Source organism: Episyrphus balteatus, chromosome 1 (genome assembly GCF_945859705.1).
Source record: "Episyrphus balteatus chromosome 1, idEpiBalt1.1, whole genome shotgun sequence".
Classification (NCBI taxonomy): Eukaryota; Metazoa; Arthropoda; class Insecta; order Diptera; family Syrphidae; genus Episyrphus; species Episyrphus balteatus.
In genome coordinates this window covers 139,207,696-139,220,872 of record NC_079134.1, presented here as the reverse complement: position 1 = coordinate 139,220,872, position 13,177 = coordinate 139,207,696, and the positions used below count along the sequence as shown (strand labels likewise).

The 13,177-nt window shown below is 30.3% G+C and overlaps 1 protein-coding gene across 3 annotated transcripts in view; it reads left to right on the top strand.

Moving 5' to 3' along the window:
- The window catches only part of LOC129906131 (5-hydroxytryptamine receptor 2A-like), a 267,437-nt gene that overhangs the window by 42,752 nt on the left and 211,508 nt on the right, over positions 1-13,177 (top strand). The gene's annotated exons all lie outside the window — the stretch shown is intronic.

The window sequence follows — 13,177 nt, the reverse complement described above, 5'->3', positions numbered from 1 at the left end:
ACGAATGAACTATCGATAGTTTTGATAGTTTTTATTCGATAGTTCCCATCACTAATGCTGATGCCCTCTTCTCATATTTATACCCTTTTTTTTGCTATTAAACAAAAACTATCATATTCGCTATGGTAATTGCTGTCTATATGCCAACATGTCCGAATCACACGATTTGCTCTATTCGACATTTTTTTCCATTGAACTCCCAGCAAGACAACAACAACAACAAAAATCTCATCGCAAAAAATGATTATAATTACCCTGTTTAAAACAACAATATTGACCTCCAATCCTGCAGGCGAAAAACATCACATTTTTGAATGAATTAATATGACCTACATTAAGAGCCAGTGAGACTCCAGGGGGATCAAACGTAAAAGCAAGAAAAACACAGTCTGTTCAAGATGGCTTTTTTAAGTGTGGAGAATATTGTTTTCGTGCTGGGAACGGTCGTCGGTGTGGCGCAGCGGGGTGTCTTGTATGTGAAACCGTAAAAAAAATATTTTAATGACTTCTTTAATGGTGCCAAGAGCAGTGCTGCCAATTGTTTTCTGGCAGAATGAGTAGTGGGCTGTACTCTGAGGAAGTACGTGAAGAGTATAAATATTTTATTAGACACTAAAAGCATATTCTTGAGCTGTGTAATAAATACTTAAAATATAATAATAAATCGATTGAAAGGAGTATTGGCAATAAGTAAAGACGTTTTTTTTTGGCTTCAATGAATTCGACAGAAATAATACCTTTTCTGGAAGCACTGATAAATTTCAAGGTTGTCGCAAATTATTTTTTTTTTTTTGTTACAAATAGATTGATAAGAAAAAATGAGAATACAAATATTTTTGAATTGTTACATTATACCTTAGCAAATAGTAGAGTGACGGAAATGTACCGATACCTGCAGTGCAAAATTGTCCATTTTCCAGAGAACCATTTTTTTTTTTGATTTTCTCCCGAAGTTATTAAATTTCAACAAATTTTCTTATGCAAAATTATTAACATAGTTTAAATTTAAGCCAAAAATAAAATTCTGCAAAAACTAATTTTCGCATTTTGAAAATATGTAATTTGAAATTTTGTTTTGAAACTCAAATTTTCAAAAACGAGACATTAAGATTTTTTGAAATTTTGGTTTTAAGTGTATTTAATTGCTTGAAATAGGCACACAATTTTATTTAATTTTTAACGGTTGTTAGACTGTATTCATAACGGAAAACCAAAATTTGGTAGGAGTTAGGGTTGTTGAATTATTTGCAATCGAAATATTTTTTTTTTTCATTCGTAAGCACATATTTTCGGATCAAAGAACCGAAGTTTTGGTTTACAGATATGAGATCACAGTGAACAGGCTTAAGCATTAAGCTAAAAAAATTAAAAATTTATTTTTTAAAGATTTTCGAAAATTATGCAAGGGGTCTAAAAATTTGGAATTTTCAAAAATTTTCTCAAAATCCATCGAATGAGATATCATAAAAAAGGACTCTTTAGACTCTATTCATAACTGAAAACCAAAAGTTTGTAGGAGTTCGGGTTGCTGAATTATTTGCAATCGAAATATTTATTTTCCTCCTTCATTCGGAAGCAGATATTTTCGGATCAAAGACCCGAAACAAGTTTTGGTTTACAGATATGAGATCACAGTGAACAGGCCTATGCATTCAGCTAAAAAAATCACAAATTTATTTTTATAAGATTTTCGAAAATTATCCAATTATCCTTGTCTAAAAATTCGGGATTTTCAAAAATTTTTCTTCACATCCATCGAATGAGACATCAAAAGAAAGGACTCTTTAGACTCTATTCATAACTGAAAACCAAAAGTTTGTAGGAGTTCGAATTGTTGAATAATTTGAAATCGAAATATTTGTTTTTTTTTTTTCATTCGGAAGCAGATATTTTCGGATCAAAGTCCCGAAACAAGTATTGGTTAACAGGTATGAGATCACAGTGAACAGGGCTATGCATTCAGCTAAAAAAATTACAAATTTATTTTTTTAAGATTTTCGAAAATTATCCAATTATCCTTGTCTAAAAATTCGGAATTTTCAAAAATTTTCTCCAAATCCATCGAATGAGACATCAAAAGAAAGGACTCTTAAGACTCTATTCATACCTGAAAACCAAAAGTTGGTTGGAGTTCGGGTAAAACTTGTGAACTCAATAGTTCACTTCTTTCCCTATAATTACCTAAATATAAATAAAATTCAATGTAAGAATGTAAATGTAGTTTTCAATTTAAAATATTTTAAGAAAAATAATCCTCCAAACGAATTTCCAATTCAAAATAAAGGGGTACGTACCCCTTGTCTAAAAATTCGGGATTTTCAAAAATTTTTCTTCACATCCATCGAATGAGACATCAAAAGAAAGGACTCTTTAGACTCTATTCATAACTGAAAACCAAAAGTTTGTAGGAGTTCGAATTGTTGAATAATTTGAAATCGAAATATTTGTTTTTTTTTTTTCATTCGGAAGCAGATATTTTCGGATCAAAGTCCCGAAACAAGTATTGGTTAACAGGTATGAGATCACAGTGAACAGGGCTATGCATTCAGCTAAAAAAATTACAAATTTATTTTTTTAAGATTTTCGAAAATTATCCAATTATCCTTGTCTAAAAATTCGGAATTTTCAAAAATTTTCTCCAAATCCATCGAATGAGACATCAAAAGAAAGGACTCTTAAGACTCTATTCATACCTGAAAACCAAAAGTTGGTTGGAGTTCGGGTAAAACTTGTGAACTCAATAGTTCACTTCTTTCCCTATAATTACCTAAATATAAATAAAATTCAATGTAAGAATGTATATGTAGCTTTTAATTTAAAATATTTCAAGAAAAATAATCCTCCAAACGAGTTTCCAATTCAAAATGAATCCCTTACATTAAAAAAATTTGTTTTCATCAAAAAAAATCTTAAATTTCTCTTTTTTTTTATAAAAATAAAACAAAAAGTACAACCAAAGGATAAGTTTTGCATTATTTTGAATTGTTTTAATTTTGTTTTTCACCTCTCTTTCAAAATAAAAACAATAAACACAAATATTTTTGCTTTAAAAAAACTTTATTTCGAAAAAATAAACAAACCAACCGCCATTTTATTATTGAAAACTTTTTGAATAAATAAAAAAAAAGAACCTCTCTCTTTCATCATTAGTCAATTCAAAACTAATAACTTTGTAAAAGTTTTTTATTATTATTATTGGTTTTCTTTTTTTTGTATCTTTTTCATGTGCAACCAACCCAACATCAATATCAAAGGCATATCTCTATACTTTGAAAGTCAGCTGGAAGCAGTAAAAAAAAATGTAAACATAATCAAACTTTGTGCGAGGTGCAAAGGCACAGATACTTTTTTTTTGTATTCAATGTAAAACACGAATTGTATATCGATTTCAATATTAAAGACAAAGTTTCTGAGAGGAAATCAATTATTTCAATTCTCTGATAGGACAGAAAAAAAATGTTATTTTTTTTTTTTAATTTTACCGTTATCTCAAAATTGTGAATACGAAATTAAATATAGTCCCGCCTTTTATGTATCTACAGTATAAATTTCATTTATTCATTTGTTGAAGAAAAAAAGAAAAAAAATAAAAAAAAGGTTAAAAACGGTCAAAAAACTTGGGACAAAAAACTTGTTTTTCCCGTTATTCGGTCAAAAACCATTTAAGAATACCAATTTTTTGCACATGCATGCTGTTGACCATAAACTATATGTTGACGTTGAGCATAAACTATATGTATATAAATAAAAACCCATCGAAAAATACCCCTAAAAAAATTGGTGTTTGTCAAAAATTCATATTTCGAAACGCAGAGACTTAGAAATAAATATGTGATAGATCCCTTTTCTTCTTTTAATTGTCTTTTGAATGGGGTTTTATAAATTGTCAAAAAAAATTTCCCCCTGTTAAAGGCTTACCTCATATTTTAGTTTTAAAAAACCATTTAGGTATAACTTAGTTTCGATTTTTTTTTTTAATTTTTACAATATTATTGTCAATTTTAAAATAAATTTATCTATCGAGTATAAAAATTCAATTTCTTACAACGCACACTGGGGATTTTGCGGAAAAAAGTCCAAAATTTAAAGTTCCTCGGATAATATTTCAATAGTATTTCTAAATTCTAGAATAAAATCTGAATCAAAATCAGAAAAAATTAGTAAAATCGGACTTGTAGTTTACTTTTTAGAGCTTCGTAAAGGGACAAGTTGTTGAAAGTATAAAAAACGAAATGAAAATTTGTGTGTAATTTTTTTTAGCTTGAGCCGACTCATACACTTTTATTTTTCCGTAAAGAAGCCATCGTTTGTCTATTGTAAATCGAAGAAATTATTAATTTTAAAGATGTTAATTATGTTATATAATTATTTAAAGAAAAGAGAAAAAAATGGCTTGATTTTTTCATATTTTTGTATATATAATTTTAGCTACACTTGCCTACAGTTAGAGACTATTAAAAACATTTTCAATTTGAATAATGAAGAACACTGCCTTAATTAATTCCTTACCAAACACTGAAAACCATATGTTTCTATGCCTTCCAGTTTTCGAGAAAATTGAAAAGTAAAAAATCTCCTTTTTGTCAGATTTTTGTTTTTTTGGCTGCAAGCTTAAAATTCTTATCCGAAAAGACAAATAGAGAAAATAAAATTAATTCGTAACACATTTTTTTACAAATCTACTACAATAAAATTACATTTGATTTTTTGAACTTGGCTCAGAAAAATTAATTTTCGTTATATGTAACTGAAAACTATTCAAATTAAAAACGAGTGAAAAGGGATTATGCGTCTTATTATTATACATTTTATTAATGTCTCAAGATTTAAATTGAAATTGTTATTGAAAAATACAGATCATCTTACCCATTCCTTTATTAAGAAGAATCAGAGTCATTTAATTGAGGAAAAAATGGCTCTCTTAAAAGAATAAACTTTTGAAAAATTTGTATAAAAAAATGAAAAAAGTGTTTTTTTTTAAAATAATTTTTAACTATAATTTGGGTTTTTTATTTTGCGTGGACGTGGACCTCGACAACAGTACCTACTATGAGTTATTCTTTTCCATTTAATGTATTTAAAATCGGTGAGGTGGTTCCAATAATACAAAAAAATTAAAAAAAAAAATGCTATAAGTACAAGTAAATTGAGAATCGGAATTCTTTATTACTCTCACAAATTTTTTTAAAAGGGCATGGCAGTGGGCGGAAATGAATAATAATAATTTCTTACGACGAAAACTGTCATCCCCGAAAATTTCATTCAAATCTATTCAGTGGTTCAGTTTTTATTTAATTTTTTCCGCACTCCCATACAAATTTCCCCAGTGTGCAACGTCGCGTTTAGAAAATAGCCACTTTTTTGCAATTTTGTTTTACCCCTATTTACCCTATTAAATGATGAAATTTTTAAAAATCTTTCATTTGTATTCAACTTTAGGTTATCATCTTTCAAATAAGCTCTAGAAAATGTTTGTATCTTCAATAGTTTATTTTTAATTTTTAATTGCTAAAAATATCAGGTGGAACGGGAGAAAATTTCGTCACTTTTTCGTGGATGCTGCCATGGTTCATCGATTTATAAGACGTCAAAACTTCTCGATGTAATTTTTCCAACCTATCTGAACTAAAAAATTCTCTTAACTTAAACCCGATATCCTTATTTTTACTTACTTAGTCTACAGCACCTCTTAATGTAACACTTAAAATACATTGTACAACCTGCAAAAGCCCCCAAAACGAGTACACATAAAGACCCTTCTGGCTATTAATTAAATTATAAACTAGGATAAATAATGCAACACAAAAAGTAGGATATAAACCTTACCACAAAACAAAAACCACCCCTTCCTTAAATAGGAAGACATTTCGATTGACACGAAACATAACCAACTTTAACAGCACTGAAGGGAGCATTCGAAGAGAACCTAAGACTTTAGTGAAATTATTTTCATTATGCTGTCACGTCTCTTTGATGTGGTCACATCACATCTACCAAAAGCTATAGAGCCAGAATTAAAGTAAAAATAGTCACGTTCCACGTTCCGAACACAATAATGAACTTGTTTATTTCGAAATGATGAGACCCTTTGACCCTATAGGAATCCTTAATCGTGCGAAACTGGTAAGTTTCCTGAAGTAAACGGACATGCATATTGCCAAAATATTCATGAGCAATAACACTGGTCAACAAAATTAAACTTTTTTTTTGTTACAGAAACCAAGGTATACTTTTCTATAGGATTTTGGTGTGCTAAGCTCGAATCCGAAGTCAAAAAAATTCTATCACATCACGTTTTTGAGATAGTCCCGTTAGAAAATCGAAAATTCCGCTTTTTACCAGTTTTCGAGATTATTTCTTAGCTTTTGGTTAGTTGTTTTAGATAAATTTGTAACGGTTTCTAGTAGAACTAAATCTTGTCTTTCTAAGTCCGTTTAAATCTTTTAAAAATCTCTTTTCTTCTTTGAGAAATCTGAAGTTGAAATCAACGTGTTTGGTATATCTTATGTTTATTTACTTTTAATAGCGAATCTCGAAAAGTTCTTTGCCAATCGCTTTCAAATTTTGACACAACGTTTTGTTTACATTCCATTAAGTTCTTGTCTTGTTTTTAACAAGAAAAAAATTATATTTTTCTCACTAGTAATTATTTAGTATAACTTATCTGACACAGTCACGCTTTGATGTATCTCACCGCGATTCACCACTTTCGCAGATATAAAAACTTGCAAGATTCAAAATAGAACGTTGTGTCAAAATTTGAAAGCGATTGGCAAAGAACTTTTTGAGATTCGCTATTAAAAGTAAATAAACATAAGATATACCAAACACGTTGATTTCAACTTCAGATTTCTCAACGAAGAAAAGAAATTTTTAAAAGATTTAAACGGATTTAGAAAGACAAGATTTAGTTCTACTAGAAACCGTTACAAATTTATTTAAAACAAATAACCAAAAGCTAAGAAATAATCTCGAAAACTGGTAAAAAGCGGCATTTTCGATTTTCTAACGGGATTATCTCAAAAACGTGATGTGATAGAATTGTTCTGACTCCAGATTCGAGCTCAGCACCCAAAAAACCTATAGAAAAGTATGTCTTGATGTCTGTAACAAAAACCTTGTTGACCAGTGTAATTTTAGTTTTTTTTTTCTCTCTCTTTCTTTTTTACTAAGAAATTCTTCCACGTAACGTTACCATGGTTTGTTAAATATTTTTTTTGGATTTTCCAAAGAATTTTTCAAACAAAAAAAAAAAAGAAATTGGATTTGATTTGCTATTAAAAAAAAGGACAATCCAATACCTATTATCAAAAAAATGGTGATTTATTTTTATGTCCAATGAGAAGAGAATCTTGTGTAGGTGTTTTGTTTATGTTAAACCAAAAATGTCAAAACCAAAAGCTAATAATTTTGAAAATCAAAATATATGAATATGAATCTTGGGAGGTCAAAATGCACAGAGTATACATTCAATACCTATATCTAACGCTTTCCCGGGACAAGCTGTCATATCCCCCAAAAAAAAAATTAAGGTTATGATATGGTTAGATTGGGGTTAACATGTTTCCTAGAATAAGAAATTGGAAATAAGTCATTGGCAGATATGCAAATTTTTTCCATACATCCTCACTCAGTCATCAAGACTTGTCAAAATATTTGAAATGGGATATATTCGCCATTGAATGTTGTTACTTATAAACAAAAAAAAAAAAAAATATTAGAAAAAAAAAACAAGTTTTCTTGTTGTGATTTGGGCAAACTAGTTTTTAATACATATAGTCGGAGAGGCGACCGTCGAGTTACTTAGCTCATAAGGTTAGAGGTTAAAATTGGTGTCAAATGAAAGATAAGTTGATACTGAAAATAAAAAAATAGGGTTGCCACTTCTAAAATGGGAACTTCCATGTGGCAACCCTATTTTAAAGGAAAAATTGTCACATAACTAATACATTCATTTCTTTGTTGTTTGGCCAGATAAAAAAAAATTTGAAAAGCCAACCGAAAGCCAAAATAGTAAAACAAAATAATAAAATAATATAAAGAACGTAACCCTACAAATGTGGCAACCCCATCCAAATGAAAACAACACTGACAAAAATCTTCTTTGAACAAAACAGTATAACTTTTTATGCACTAGAAAGCTAAACTATACGCCATATTTTAGATAATACTCCCTTCTATCTTAAAAATGTCGGGTGCCACCTCACAAATGCAGACAAGTACTCGGCAACCCTACTCAAATGCTAAAAAACCCAAAAATCACTTGTTTTTGTGTTTTTTAGCATTTTAGTAGGGTTGCCGAGTACTTGTCTGCATTTGCGGGGTGGCACCCGACATTTTTTAGATAGAAGAGAGTCTAAGCTAAACATGATGTATTTTACAGCCTTTAACTCTATCAAATATTATACACTTTGGCCAAAAAACAAGTGGTTTTTGAGTTTTTTAGCATTTTAGTAGGGTTGCCGAGTACTTGTCTGCATTTGCGAGGTGGCACCCGACATTTTTAAGATAGAAGGGAGTATTATCTAAAATATGGCGTATAGTTTAGCTTTCTAGTGCATAAAAAGTTACATTACATTACATATTAAACTAGTCTGAAGATAAATCTCCGGAGTAGAAACACTTCAGCTTCGGAATCTAGGTCCATTTTGCTGATACAACACAAGACATTAATACAACACAGAAAGACAAAGAGAGAAAGAACGAGAGAAGAACATACAACACTGAACTACGTGGCACAGAGGAGGAGACATAGTTGAAAATTGTCTCATGTTATCGCACAGGTGGCTTCAGTTAAGCTGGCGATTTAGAAAAAACTTCTGAGCCGACCGCTGGGTTTGAACCCACGATGTCTGGCTCTGAAGTCATCCATCTATTCCTCTGTGCCATGGCCACCTGCGCATAAAAAGTTATACTGCTTTGTTCAAAGAAGATTTTTGTCAGTGTTGTTTTCATTTGGATGGGGTTGCCACATTTGTAGGGTTACGTTCTTTATATTATTTTATTATTTTTTTTTACTATTTTGGCTTTCGGTTGGCTTTTCAAATTTTTTTTTATCTGGCCAAACAACAAAGATATGAATGTATTAGTTATGTGACAATTTTTCCTTTCAAATAGGGTTGCCACATGGAAGTTCCCATTTTAGAAGTGGCAACCCTATTTTTTTATTTTCAGTATCAATTTATCTTTCATTTAAAACCAATTTTAACCTCTAACCTTATGAGCTAAGTAACTCGACGGTCGCCGCTTGGACTAATAGGTATACAAACTAAGCAAAACTGTGCAAATTATCAAGAATTATTTCTGTAATCAGAATTCGGAGGAAATGATTGACAGAAGAAGAAATTTCTCATTCATATAAATGCATTTTTCGACAAACCAGGGTCTTTGGATTTTTTTTTTTTGACGTGATAACGTCTTATAAATCCATGAACCATGGCAGCCACCACAAAAAAGTGCCGCCATTTTCTAACGTTACACTCTCGCACTTTCGCAGTGCGGCAAAAAATTTCAATTAAAAATTAAAAATAAACTACCTATTAGAGATACAAAAATCTTCTATAGCTTATTTGAAAGATAATAACCTAAAGCTTAATCCAAATGAAGAATTTAAAAAAAAATCCGTCACTTAATAGGGTAAACAGGGGTAAAACGGAAAGATGAAATTTGGGCTAAAATCTAAACGCGAAATCGTAGAGAATTGATTTTTTTTTTGCTTTAGATAGATGAGATTAATTTAAGAATAACTGCACTTGAGAAAAAATCCTAAAAAATTTTGAAACTAAGCTATAACGTTTTGTTTGAACGTTGTAAACGTGTTGGGGCTATGACAAAATGATGATTTTGGGTAAAGAAAATTTTTTTGACAATTCGTAAGATACCAGGTGAAAGATGAGGGGAAAAAAATTAGGCGTTTGATACGGATTTTTTTCCAACACTCTGCGTTTTGAAATATGAATTTTTGAAAAACACCTTGTTTTTTAGGTTTATTTTTGGGTAATTTTTGATTTTTAGCTTTTTTTTTCAAATAATCTCAAACTTATAGGAAATATAGCACATGCCTTATGCATACATGTGCAAAAACTTGGAATCGTTTAGTGAGTTTTGACTGAATAACGAAAGAAACAAGTTTTTAAAAAACACGTTTTTTGACCGTTTTTAATCGATTTTCATCGTTTTTTATTTTTATCTTTTTTCTTTAATAGATACAGGAATAAAGTATATGGAGTAATGATAGACCATGACCACGACTATATGTATTCAATCATTTTCGTTAACACAATTTTGAGATAACGGCAAAATAAAATTTTAGACTTCAACAGGTTATAACTTTTTACCAAGAGCAGATAGAAATTTTATTAAACTTTTATGAGCATCCTGATGCAATTTCCTTTCATTTGGTATATCACACATAACGGTAGACTAACTACAAGCTACACAATGTTAAATCAAGAAACTTGCGAAAAACCTCAAAACACCAGTGGAGATCTGTTGCCCCCCGAACAGATACCAGTGTGGGAAGAACCGTAATCACATGGTTGACTTTAAAAAATTCTAACTTCTCTTGTAGGCATTTTGGAAATGAGATTGATACGTCATATGAAAGGTGAAATAATAAGGTTTCACATGGTATATATTTTTTATAGGTTGTTAAACAAAAAAATTTATTCCATAGCCTGAGAACATAAAAATAAATGTTTTTTTTGCTTTTTTAATGAAATTTGATCGAGTTCAAAAAATTCTAGCTCTTTTTGTAGATGTTTCATAGACCTGATCGATATATATATATTGAGCTAAGACAATAAGCTTTAAGGTGGTATAACATTTATTATAGGTTGTCATATCAAAAAAATGAATTTTTGGTTGATGGATGTAATTTTTTCACTTTTTTCATAAGAAATGATTGTTTTTATAAATTATTTTAATACTTTTCGAGCATTGTAAAAATTTCAAAATTATTTTTTTCTGTAAAAGAAATATTTAGCTTTTTAATGGTATAATTTTTTTGTAAGCTTTTCAAATAAAAAAAATTAATATAATGAGAAAAGAAAAAAAAGGTAATTTTTTTTAGCTTTTTCTTGTTTATGATTGTTTGAAATAAATAAACGCTTCAATTGACTCATTTTAAAAGCACACAACCTGTTTTATTACGACTTTATCACGTAAAATCATCGTCCGTAAACCAGCTTTACAGGCGACCTCTTTTTTTTCAAAATAATAACAAAAAGAAATAATTTACTATTCGGACTTACACCCGAAGAAATTTGAAAAAAAAAAAAAAACAAATTTTGATTTCAAATAACTCCGCAACTAGACCTCAAGGAATCTTTTATGTTTCAATAACTAATAGACCTTAAAGAGACCTTCCTTTTGATGTGTTACAACCTTGGAAATTACGAAAAAATCGGCTGCACCAAATTTCAAGACAATCCGTTCCCCTGTTTAGGCTACAGCTTCAGTTACAGCTTCATGTGCCGATTCACCGACAATGTACAGACCGAAGGACGTCATGCAAGTAAAAATAGTTCATGACTTTTGGTCCAGAGAATGCCTCATTGAATTTAGTAAAACTTCATAGATCATATAACTACTGGACGTGTCAGACAATGCCAATGATACCAAATTGGTTGGATTGCAATAAATTGTTTAGAATCTTTGAGAGAAAAAATGAACATACAAAGTGGCGGCGTCCTTATCTCCAGCTGTTCCATCATATTAAAAGTAATGGTCAGATTTTGAAAAATGAGTCACTATTGAAAACATTTTGCTTGCCGGCTAGCATAGATTCAAAATTCATGAACAACTATTTTTCAATCAATGTAGAAGGTCAATCAGCACCATTCAGCCAAATTTGTTTTGTTTTAAACTATAGCTTAAACCGATTATTATCGAAATTTTCAGGCTATAAAACAAACTTTGTGTTAATATGTAGATAAATCTCGACTGAAAAGGTAAAGTATCTTGAGTCGACTTAAGATGTTTCGCGTTTTTTTGTTGAACCTCAGTGCCATCTTAAAGGCCTACAGTTCTGTCTTATCGGCATCTTTCTATATCACCCCTTTGCTTTTTTATGCACAAAAACAATTTCATCTTATGTTCAAAAGACACATATTCAAAACCTTAAGTAGACTTAAGATTATATTGGGTTAAGACTTTTTTTATTATTGTAAAATCATAAATTATCTTATGTTGACTTAAGATATTTTCGCGCGTGCAAGCAGAAACAAAAAGTCATCCTTAAGTTGACATAAGATAATTTTTTTTTTTAAATTCCGAAAGAGTATGAAAAGGCAAATCATCTTATGTCAACTTAAGATGTTGGAAATTAATATAAAGTACAATTTATAAAAAAGCCAAACTATCTTAAGTCATATTTAACGTATTTATAAAAATATCTTTGTGAAATAAATTTAATAAAAAAGATCATAAAATTTGACATCTAAATGTTTTAGGTATACAATTAAATCTACACTTGAAAGAATTTTTGGGAGGCAGCTTTGAAGTTTGTTTTTGCTCTCCTGAAAAATCATCAAAATTGACATAAGATACTTTATCTTTTCAGTCGAGAAATCAAGGGGCACGGTAGTGCCCAGCCAAGTTCTCTAGTAACTTTGGCACTACACCCTTATTTACAGGAAACAACTCAGGCCATTTTCGACCCCCCTCTAACTTCCACACCAAAGATGCTAGAAATTTCAAACTCACTACATTTGTTGAGCTCGTAAAAACCAAACTCCTCACAAAATTTCAGCCTCCTAGGATGAGTAGTTTCTGATATATAGGGCTTCAAAAATCGCAAAAACCGTAACTGACTCATTGACTCACTGACTCACTGACAGATCATCAAAATTATGGAGAACTTCCCGATATCGTAGAAACTTGAAATTTTACACGGTGATAGGACTTGTGGTGTATACAAAGGAAAAAATCGAAAATTTGAGATTTTCAATTCAGGGGGCGTGGCATCCTCCCATTTCCGCTGAATTTTCATCATATATTATAGAGCACTTCTGATTATCGTAGAATCTTGAAATTTGGTAGAATAGTAGAGCTGGTAGTTAATACAAAGGAAAAAATTTAAAACTTGAGAATTTCAGCCAGGGGGCGTGGCAACCGCCCATTTCCGCTGAATTTTCATAAATTATTATAGAGCACTTCTGATTGTCGTAGAATCTTG